The 12,167-nt window shown below is 39.4% G+C and overlaps 1 long non-coding RNA gene across 1 annotated transcript; it reads left to right on the plus strand.

Moving 5' to 3' along the window:
• The first annotated feature begins 2,180 nt into the window (after window positions 1–2,180).
• Window positions 2,181–9,182, plus strand: LOC136148064 (uncharacterized). Its single transcript, XR_010659433.1, has 3 exons — window positions 2,181–2,235; window positions 5,137–5,188; window positions 9,146–9,182. It is a non-coding gene; the product is annotated as an uncharacterized lncRNA (long non-coding RNA).
• Window positions 9,183–12,167: the final 2,985 nt, after the last annotated feature.

Genomic DNA, 12,167 nt, shown 5'->3' on the forward strand with positions numbered 1-12,167 from the left:
AGGAGTTCATGATCTGAGCCACAGTCAGCTCCCAGTCTTGTTTTTGCTGACTGTATAGAGCTTCTTCATCTTGGCTGCAAAGAATATAATCAATCTGATTTTGGTGTTGACCATCTGGTGATTTCCATGTGTAGAGTCTTGTCTTGTGTTGTTAGAAGAGGGTGTTTGCTATTACCAATGCATTCTCATGGCAAAACTCTATAAGCCTTTGACTGTTTCATTCCGTAGTCCAAGGCCAAATTTGCCTGTTACTCCATGTGTTTCTTGACTTCCTACTTTTGTAGAAAGTCAAGGACATCTTGATGAAAAGGACATATTTTGGGTGTTCTAGAAGGTCTTATAGGTCTTCCTAGAATTGTTCAACTTCAGCTTCTTTAGCATTACTGGTTAGGGCATAGACTTGAATTACTGTGATATTGAATGGTTTGCCTTGGAAACAAACAGATCATTCTGTCGTTTTTGAGATTGCATCCAAGTACTGCATTTTGAACTCTTTTGTTGATTATGATGGCTACTCCATTTTTTTCTAAAGGATTCTTGCCCACAATAGTAGATATAATGGTCATCTGAGTTAAATTCACCCATTCCAGTCCATTTTAATTCACTGATTCCTAAAATATCGATGTTCACTCTTACCATCTCCTGTGTGACCATTTCCAGTTTGCCTTGATTCATGGACCCAACACTCCAGGTTCCTATGCAATATTGCATTTTACAGCATCAGACCTTGCTTCTGTCACCAGTCACATCCACAACTGAGTGTTGTTTTGCTTTGGTCTGTCTCTATTCTTTCTGGAGTTATTTCTCCACTGATCTCCAGTAACATATTAGGCACCTACCAACCTGTGGAGTTCATCTTTCAGTGTCCTATCTTTTTGCCTTTTCATACTGTTCATGGGGTTCTCAAGGCAAGAATACTGAAGTGGTTTGCCATTCCCTTCTCCAGTGGATCACATTCTGTCAGACCTCTCCACCATGACCAGTCCATCTTGGGTGGCCCTACATGGTATGGCTCATAGTTTCATTCAGTTAGACAAGGCTGTGGTCCATGTGATTAGATTGGTTAGTTTTCTGTGACTGTGGTTTTCAGTCTGTCTGCCCTCTGATGGAGAAGGATAAGAGGCTAATGGAAGCTTCCTGGTGGGAGAGATTGACTGAGGGGGAAACCTGGTCTTCTTCTGATGGGTGAGGCCATGCTCAGTAAATGGTTAATCTAATTTTCTGTTGATGCCTGGAGTTCATGAGGGAGTTCCCTCCCTGCTAATTACCTGGGACCAAACTATGGTGGAGGTAATGAAGTAATGATGACCTCCCTCAAAAGATCCCATGCATGTACTGATACACTCAGTGCCCCCAACCCTGCATAATAATGGTAACATTATTATATTATTTATCAGTTGAAATTTATGACACACACATGAAATTGTCTGAGGTGGCTTTATATGTGGGCTGTGGTGATGCTTGTCACTTTATAGAGACTATTGGCAGTGACATTCATTGTTTCCTTGATGAGAGACCTCATTCTCTGAGTATTTGTGGACAGCCAGAATTCATCTTTTTTTCAAGCCAAAACTTTGGTTTTGAAGTCAATTAAATTTCGTTATCAATTAAAATGGCTCTGGCCTATGGGAAAGGGGGAGCTTCCAACAATGAAAAACTAAACTACATAAATATGTATTTCAGTGTTTATGACATTATCTGAATACATGTGAATTTGAATCCTTGGGACCAAGATGTTTTTAATAACCATTATTGGAGTCCACAAAACCAATGAGGAAGATTTACCAGAGCTTACTGTTGAAAGGTTTCCCTTTTCCCACTTACAGATATCTTGCTGTAGCAGATGTTTATTCTCTTTCTCTGTTGCTCATTGTGACCAAATCTTCCATGTGTGGTGATAATACTTTACTTGAATTGACTGGAAAAAGCTTTTGTTAGATAAATCATTATCCAATCATGAAATAATGAGTAAATAGTTTTTCCCAAAAAGCCCAGAAACTCCTTGTCTCCCATCTCAAAAGGTATCTTGTTTGCTACTATCTCACACTTTGGGCTTTAAAATTCAGTGAGTGTTTTTTGTCAGCAATTTGATTTTTGCTTTGAAAAGAACATCTTCATAGATGTCATCTCCTCCCTTTCAGGGAAGTACCTGGAAATTTTTGGATAGTTTCATTGTCAATATTGATGATCTTTGAAGGAACAGAGGAGGCAACATTGATCACCAATCATATTAAGGTAGGTGTTTGTTACCTCAATAGTTCAAATGTGGCTTAATTTCTCTGCCTCAGATCAAACTAAGATCATATATCTCTCTCTGAATTGTGAAAAATAAGGGCAGTATCAAGGTATATGGGGTGTCATGATCTTAAAACCTTTTTCTGTGTGGATCCACAATTACAAAATGGATATCATTTTTAAGACATGCCTTTGAAGAAACTACTATTAATCATGTTACTAGTGTAATCAGCCTAATTATGAAATCAAGATCAGTATATCTTGGAAATAATTATGTAAATAGTTTTTATGAATTAAAATTTGGGCATATGGCAAATTGAGAATTTTGGGTAAGTCCATTATACTGTTTATTTCTCTCTTTTTTTTTAACTCTGAAAATTATCTTAAATAGGCAGAGATATGCACACAAAACACCTTTCTACACATATAAGCATGAAGATTTAAATTTAGTTTCCACATTTATGAAGCACTCTTAGGTACACATACGAGGACCATTGTGCTGTGCTTAAATTACATTTTGTCTCATCATGTAAAACTGCCTGCAAGCAAATAATTTTTAAAGATTAATAACATAAATTATCACTAATGACATTAAACATATAACAGCTACAGTTATTTGTTTTTATTCAAATCACTGAGTGATCTTCGCTGTTTAATTTTAGACACTGATTACTCACAAATGTAGGCAGAGATATTTGATTCCTAATCTTTGTTCTGTAGAGTTTTGTCAATTTTGGAGAATATCAAGGATCAAATTGACTCAATGGACATAAGTTTGAGCAAAGTTCAGGAGTCGGTGATGGACAGGGAGGCCTGGCATGCTGCAGTCCATGCGGTCACAAAGAGTTGGACATAACTGAGTGACTGAACTAAACTGAAGAGTCAAATTTTGGGGGAGCAAAATTATATCTTGCTAAAGATGCATTTTTTTTTTTTGTCTAGGTATGAAATATCTCCCAAATATTGGTGATGTGAATCCTTTTGTTAAATATGTTGAGAATACACTAAAAATGTTACCACCCAAGTGTACAATGTCTGAAAAAAAAATTCCAAATACTCTGTAATATTTCAGTCTCTCCCCTTTAGCATAATAGAAAATAATTAATAGTGAAGCTATATTCAAGATTTTGTTTAGTTATTTTTTTTTAACCCAGTACTGCATATGCAGCTGAAGAAAAAATTCAAATGCATTATGTGCTGGAAAAAAAGAACATATATAGTTCCCCTGCCCCATATTGCCATTTCAAACTATTGTGTTGAACAGTTAAAATTTTTCATTCAAATGCTCTTATTTGCTGAAATTTTAGAGTATGATATCTTGGCCATTAATGAGTTTCTATGCAAATACAGTTTTATTTTATTTTTTTGCAAATACAAAATGTGCCTTTTTGCTCTTGAAGTTCTTTCCTAAGAGTGTGCAGTGCTAAAAGGCTATATCAGACACACTCAGGAAGAACTGAGCTGGTATAACTTACTGTACCACCTTCTTATCAATAGGTAGAGATGTATGCTCTAAATTACATAAAAACTACAAAAGATATGTTTTGAAATACTTGAGATTTTATCTTATCTTTAACTAATCTTATTAGTTGAAATAAACCTAAGTATTTAATCTAGTTCTAAATCACATATTAGATTGTAATTCAGAAAACTAATTCTGTGGATAGGGAGCTTCCAGTGATGGTTGGGATCTTCACAATCTTGGGTACCAAGAGTTGAAATTTTCAGGAGTTGTCATTGCCATGTGCCAGACACAGATGATTAACATGATACAATAATTAGTAGACATGACTCCAATTTAAAGGGCTTATTGAAGGAGATGGATTTATGGTTAGCTACAAAACAGATCAATATATTGCATGTGTCATAATAAAAATATACTTTAGTTTTATTGAAGCAGCAGATAATCCTGTGGGAAGGTAGGTGTAATTTTTGCTGTGTTCTAGAAATCATAGGTATGAAGGACAAAATTTGAATACAAGATTACAGTAATATGATAAGTCAACATCCTATCAGAGAGGTTCAGAGAAAGATGTAACATCTTAAACGTCAAAGAGTGGTAGCAGGAGTGGAGAGAGAGAAAAGCTAAGAAAAATTTGGGGGGTCACATTGGAAGACCATGTTGGTGATTGTATGAGTGATATTTATAATACTTTGACATTTGACACTGTCGCTGAAACTCGGCCCCTGTTCACTGGTGTCTAATGGAAACATGGAGACAGAATTTTGGGTGAAGTAGAAAAGAGTAGCTGTTATTGCTTTGCCAAGCAAAGGGGTCTACAGGGGGTTAATGACCTCAAGACTGTGTGACCCATCCTGGAATGGGTAGTGAGGATTTTTATAGTCTTCAAAGAGCAGGGTGTCATCAGCTCCTGGACAATTCTTGGATTGGTTGGCATCAAGGTGAAATTTTCAAGCATCATCAACCTTCTGGTTTCAACCAGTCTAAGTTTACATTCTTGCTGTTGCCAGTTTTTATCTGGATAGGGGTCTGCTGCCTGGAAAAAAATGATTCAGGAGTCAGGCCTTTATTTGTATCTTTCAGGGGACTGGGAGTTCAGTGATTCTGCCATGTGGTAGAATTATAGTCTAAATTGTTCCCAGTTCCCAACCCAACAGCTATTCTTTGTTTCTACATGTAGACATTTCCCAGTCATTAACTCTGGAGTCAGTATTTTACTTCAAAAGACAAGGACACAGGGGCTTGTCCACAGTTTCAACTGAAAAAAACAGCTCTTGAACCTCAGACCAGACTTTTCCAGTGCCTCTCATCTAGGCCCTATGAAAAGGAAGCCCAGGTGTTCCCTCTTTAGCAGGAATAGGCAATTCAAATCTCCTGCCTCCCAGCCCTGCCACCACAATAAAAGCCTCAACTCAGCCCATTTTCCTGACTCTCTCCAGTGATCTCTGGACTGCTGGTGACTGCTCTGCTTATCCCAGAGACCTCCATTATGTAAGTTATAAATCATTGCATACTTTCTTGGTGTATGTGTATCACCTGCCTCAACGTTCAAACCAACTTTTGGGTGAAGGTTTCTCCAGTTTTTGCAAAGGGGCCTGGCTACAAAATTGTTGCAGAGACTTTAACCGACAAACTTCAAGATTTTTACTGTAGGTTACTGGATATTTATGTTTTGGTTGATTCTCAAAAAAAAAAAAAAAAAAGTAAAGAACAGTGAAAGGGGCTAGAATCATAGTGAAGCTCTTTAGGGGTCTTAATTTTTCACTTTTTATGCCTGTTGATTTTAAGTTTCAATTGTGTAGTCCATTTTTGGCTTTGGAATTCAGGAGAGAATATAACAATCAAGATCACTTTAATATAAGAAATAGTTGAAAGCATGAGAAAGTTCAGAGTCAGCCAGGAAAAAAAATTTTTTTGTACTAAAAGAATGGACTCATTCATAATTCATACAGTTTAGCTTTTTCTTTTAAATTTTCTTCATGGATATAGTGGAAGCAAACTACTCATTTTTATCTATTAAATTGAAATGAAAATGCCATTGAGCATTAAATGTAAATAAAATTTTAACAACAAATGAGGTCTCTCATTTTACATATCTATATAGCCACTTCTCAAGTTTTTTTAAGTGTTTTAAATTCAGAACTAAACTAGCAGCTTACAATATATGTGCTAATTACAGATATTCTTTTGCATTTCAAATGTTTTAATAGTATGGATTATGCAGAACTAAATACTTGTTTTCTCACAAATCCATGTAAAGATTGTTGGTGGTGGTTTAGTCCCTAAGTCATGTCCGGCTGGGACCCCATGGACTGTAGCCTGCCAGGCTCCTCTGTCCATGGGATTCTCCAAGCAAGAATACTGGAGTGGGTTGCCATTTCCTTCTCCAGAGATCTTCCTGACCCAGGGATTGAACCCAAGTCTCCTGCTTTGCAGAAAGATTCTTTACCCACTGCTACGAGGGAATGAGGGAAGCCTGCACCCATTGTTCAATGAATACAGTAAGAAAAAATAGAATCTTTGAGGCTGTATCCCACTTTAGGCAATGCTGAGCACTTATTTCACCAAACCATATTACAAGGTGGGAAAGAAAACACAAAAATGAGGGTAAAAGTTTCTCCCCTGCTTACTTACTGCTGTGTAAGCTTGAAAATGTTTGAGATACAGAGCCCTTCTCCATGTTGAGTGAAACTCTGCTCAGATTATTTTGTTCTTCCTTATTCTTTCAGTCACTTACAAGTGTTTTGTTTTAATTACCTTCTTTTTTCAAAAGCAGTTGTGCATCTAAGCACATTATCTTTAGATAGTACTACTCCACTGTTCATTTGATTAACTCAGTTCTATTCTCTGATAACTTATTCAGATGGATAGATAATTAAATTTCTTTGGGCAGTAAGGTCATTTCAGCAAACAAGGGAAGCACAACAGCAACTTGAAATTAACATATTTTTTTTTTACTTATGATGAACAGTTCTAAAAAATATGAAAATGTAAAATTAAACGATCGTGTCTGACACTTTGCGACCCCATGAACTATAGCCTACCAGGCCCCTCTGTCCATGAGATTTTCCAAGCAAGAGTACTGGAGTGGGTTGCCATTTCCTTCTCCAGGGGATCTTCCCAACCCAGGGATCGAACCTGGGTCTTCAGCATTGCAGACAGACTCTTTACCGTCTGAGCTACCAGGAAACCCTTAAAATTAAATGGTATACCTAGGTAAAATAATTATTTTTAAACTTAGTTCCATTCCTGCCAATTATAAAAATATTAAGATATTAAAATCTTAATTATAATTAAATGACAAGCACTTTTCCTGTATTTAATGTTAACCCTTATGTTTATCTTTTTTACTTAAATGAAAAAGTCTTGAAGTCAAAAAACTAGACTACTTATTCTTTTCTCTTCCCTTAAACTTTTGACTTTAATAACCCATTGCCTCTTTTTGAAATCTGAAATATTTAGAATCAGCTTTTTATAAATATATGTATAGAAATGACGCTAGTTGCTTTCGATCAGATTCCTATACAATTCCAAGTGAAAAATACTCTGACTGAAAAAAATCCATATCTAAGTCAATACTCATTATCATATGTGAAAGAGGTACTTGAGTTCAATTACAGAAGATGTTTCTGTTACTTAGAGTAAGTGAATAGAGTTAGTGTACCAATTGTTCTCCTGAGAAGTTGGCACATGTATCTTATCTGAACCGGTTTTGAAAATACCCTGAAAACAACTTTAGAGAATACTATATACTTTATCTGGCAGTATAGGTCATCATAACAGGATCACATAAAGGGAAAAACATAATGAAAATGTGATTTTTAAATATAGTGTATAGACTTTATTCTGGTTAGTTTTTCCTGGGAGAGGCCTTTCTGAGGAGAACAGAGCATTCTGGTTTCAAAATGGTGCCTTTTCTCAGCTACCTGCTGTGAACTCAGCAGATGTTCTGTGAAGTTCACTGTGAGAACCTCGTGGAGCTCATGAAGGTAGGTCTCTCGAAGTCGTGGGAGGCTCCCAGTGTATGGGTACCCTTGGCGTTTTTAACTCCAAATCTCCCATGCTGACCAGTAGCGTTTGTATATTCCCATTCCGGCTTTCCTTACCCTAGTGCTAGTTATCCCCTGGAGGAATAGGCTCTCAAAATGAACATTGGAGAAAATCCCCCTTGTACCTCTAGCAGAATATCAAAGACACTATTTTGAAATACAGTAGAACACTCTGGTCTCCTTAGCAAGACCTGCCCTCAAAAACTAATTTACCAGAGCTTAACCTTCTTGGGTAGTATCAAAGTCTAACTAATCTGGGGAAAGGAATATACCCAACCCCAGCCCACTGTATCCATGCTGTCCCACTTAAGGAGTATTGACTTAATAAAAGATGCACAACATGAGAGTTGCGAGTTAAGTTTTATTTGGGGCAAAATGAGGACTGCAGCCCAAGAGACTTCACCTCCGATAGCTATGAGAGACTGCTCCAAATAAGCCAGGAGGAAGGTCAGTATATATGAGAATTTGGTGAAGAGAAAATACATGCAATCAAGCACATATTTTTCCAGGTTTCTGGTAGTCTTGTGAAGCTTTTGCTAGTCACAAAGAACCATCGTCACCATGAAATATTTTAGTATTCTTCTAGATATGGGGAAGTATAAGAACTGGGCTTATAAAATCAGCTCTTGAAACTACCTAACTTATCTGGGGACCTGTCCTGTCAGTTCTCCCACCTCCTCTGAGCACAGAGTGCCTCATTTCTGCTCTCCACTCTGAACTCATTTCAGGAGGTGTTGAAAATCAGCAGCTGCATCAGTGCATGATTTATTTAATCCTTGTAGAGGTAGTTTGCAAGTGCGAATTTGTAGTTGACAAGAGAGAAGGGGAAAAAATACTTATGGCTCAGAGTCCAGAGGCAGAGTCTCAATAAAAGACTAATATTTAATCACATTTTTATGCATATGAAATAAATGATCTAGGGGAGGAATTAGGGAATTAGGATTATTTATCACTGAAAGATATCCTCACTACTCATGAATTAGTATCCTGTAATTTGAGTTGCTTTAGTTGTAAGTGTATATTGCAAACTCAAGGGCAACCACTAAAAAAAAGTGTCTTTTTTTTTTTTTTAATTACTGATATACTAAGAAATAAAGAATGTAATCATAAAATACTTAAAGCCACAAAAGGAAGAAAGAATAAAGTCAAATACAAAGAATTGTTAAGCAGTTAGAATAGGAAAAAAGAGTGCAAGATAGTGGTGGCTAAAAGACAAAGAAAGGAAAGAGCCCGTGAAAATAGAACAAAAGAAGGTCCGAGAACTGAAGTGAGAACCTCAGATGAAACAAACAGCCCTACTGGCTAGCCAAATATACATAGGGCAAGCTCAGGGGGAGGAGAAAAAATATAAAAAGAGGCGCCAAAATTGAGCCTCTCTCTTCTCTTCGCTCCTTTTTAGTCAGCCCACCCTCATGCCTTGAGGATGTATTTTTCTTTGCTTGCCAAGTAAAACTAAGCTGGAACTGAGCTGGAACATTGGTCCAATGTTTAACCTGAGCTGTAACCAAGCTGTAACACTGGTCTAGCACTTCAAATTTTTGCTGCAGCGAGACAGAACCGAGGAAATTACACACTTCACTGACACCTCTGATGCCATTTCTCAGTTTTAACCTGGCTGAAACAACCTTGGCTTGGTCCCCACGAGGTAGAGGCCAAACACAGCAGAGGCCCAACTGGATGCACAATGGAAGCTGAACATGAAGAAAATCCAGCGCAGTGGAAGTGACGAGAAGCCCGGCATGCTGGAAACCAGGACAACAGAAAACAAACTCTGCAGAAAGCTCTTACAGCTCAGTCTCAGATTCCAGAAGACCTCCAGTTAAGGTAGGAGGTCCTCGCCCCTATGACTGGAAGAACATAGGGACAAAAATCTTAATTCTTTTACGAGCTCTCATTTCTTGTTCCTCGAACCCCCTGAGAACAGGCGAGCAGAAGAGGGTGCAATTGAGGGACTCTGGCAGGGGCTACTCCCCAGTGTGTTCTGAAGGTTCTACTCTCTGCTGTGCCTTGGTAGCTGTTGCCCAAGTGGGTGAGGGTTCTTCTGTTCTTAATCTTCTTTGTGCCAAGGATCAGGCCAATGAAAACTGTGAGCACATGTCAGGTATTTAGCAGATTTTCCAGCAGGTTATGAAGGGGATTCCTTGGCATATTTTTCCCATCTTTTTTTCCTCCTGTCCTTCAGCTCCTGTCTCCATCTAAGCCACTACTTACAAAGTATTGGACAGGTCATCATCTTTCCATTTCTGAGTGTTGTGTTTGAAACTATTTACATAAGATTGGGACTCAAACCCACATGGCAGAGACTCTGTGCTATGCTTAGTCATTCAGTTGTATTTGACTAGGACTTGAGCCCAGCCAAAACCCACAATGCCAGGCCTCATGACCTAGTGACGTTCAAGCTCTTGATGTCTCATTGCAAAAGAATTCAGCGAGAGACACAGAGATAGGTAAGAGGTAGATTTGTTTGGATTTAGAGAGAATCACACTTCATAGGGTGTGGGTCATTTAGAGGGAAAGTGCTTAGGCCATGGAATGTGGTGTGGTTAGTTTTCATGAGCTGGGTGTCATATGCTAATAAGTGGGAGGATAATTTCAACAATTGGGGAATCACCCACTCCTCAGTCTTTTGACAGTGCCTTAGAACTGTAATGGGCTTCCCTGGTGGCTCAGACGGTAAAGCATCTGCCTACAATGCGGGAGACCTGGGTTCAATCCCTGGGCCAGGAAGATCTCCTGGAGAAAGAAATAGTAACCCACTCCAGTATTCTTGCCTGGAAAATCCCATGGACAGAGGAGCCTGGTAGGCTACAGTCCATGGGGTCGCAAAGAGTCAGACACGACTGAGTGACTTCACTTTCTTTCACTTTGGAACTGTAATGGCACCTCTGGGTGTGTCATTTAGCTTGTAGATTGAGCATCAAGGTTTAGTTGAATTTGACTTGTCATCTTGGACCCATTTGATTTTAATCAGCTTATGGTATGCCCTTGGGCTATGTCATGCTTTCAAAGGTTGTGCCCTGCCCCCTTCCCTCCTGTTTCATGCTCTTTTCCTGAGCCCTGTCTGGGCCCACAATGTTGCCTCTACAGTCTTCTGGAGGGACAAGAAGAAAATAGCTGGCCCTTGGGAGGGAAATACTGTATAATATCCAATCCCTCTAGATATTCAGGCCTTCATCTTCGGTGTTTCCTGCAACATGTGCAACAGCAGCATCTTTCAGTGGACCCACTGGGGTGGGTGACAGACACACAATGTCTGCTAGCAGTCTATCTGTTGGCGTCCCTTCAAATGCAGTTGGGCTTCCAGGGATAATGTTTGCCGCTTTGAGAGTTAGCCCTGCAGGCTGTTTAGGCCCAAACCCTTACTACCTTTCTCCTAAAGTTATAAACATATTCCAGGATCAGATCTCCACTTTTATGGAATATCTGGTTTATTGCCTCTTATCAATTTGTTCTTAAGTCACTTACTAACTCCTACAACCAGGATCCTGCCCTCTTGTAAGTAACATCATTCCACCGCACTTATTATTAAAATACTTTAATGCCCCTAACAGGGCCAGATAACCCACTTCTTTGTCATTACTTCTGCTATTACCTAAAATGGGCCTAGGACAATGAAATGTTTACCATTGAAAATACTCTTAACCAGCTCTTATGGAGGACTAGGGGAGGAAACCAATGACTTACATTCCCTCAGAGCAGTAAGAAGATAAGGCTTATGGCTGCTTCACCAGGTTACCAGTCTCAGGGAATGGGCTTGGATTGCTTTGAATCATGATATCTATTCCCATCCACGGTGGACAAGCTGGGAATGAGTTAAGATTACAACCCCTTAATCCTACCCAGCACTGGTCAGGCTGGAGACCTTGGGGATGCCCAAGGGATGCCCTAGGGGTCCCAGGAAGTCGACCTGCCTTGACCTGCCTAGGGATCGTGTCCCTGGGAGATTGTCCTGCCTCAGCCTGCTTAGGGATCCACAGCCCAGGGTCCCAGGAGGTTGACCTGTCTCAACCTACCTAGGATCTGGTCCTCAGGACGTTGTCATGCCTTAATCTGCTCGGGGATCTGTCAGTCCAGGGGTCCCAGGAGATCAACATGCTTCAACCTGCCCAGGGACCCAATTCTCAGGAGGCTGATATGCCTCAACTTGCCCAGGGCATTCGATCTCCAGGAGGCTGTTATGCTTCAGCCTGCCTGGGGATCTTCACCCTGACTTGAGGACTCCCGGCTCTCAGATTGCAACAATACTGGGTAGGATAAGCTTCAGAAAGACTCACCCCTAAGGAAATCTGCCACAAAAATAGAAGGAAGCCTATCATTTGTGGGACTATGCCTGGGTCTCAGCAATAACTCAGAAGCCTAATGAGAACCCCATTGCCTTTCTGGAAAGGCAAAAAAGTCCCTCCAAAAGTTTACCAATCTGG

This window comes from Muntiacus reevesi, chromosome 16, assembly GCF_963930625.1.
Source record: "Muntiacus reevesi chromosome 16, mMunRee1.1, whole genome shotgun sequence".
Lineage (NCBI taxonomy): Eukaryota > Metazoa > Chordata > Mammalia > Artiodactyla > Cervidae > Muntiacus > Muntiacus reevesi.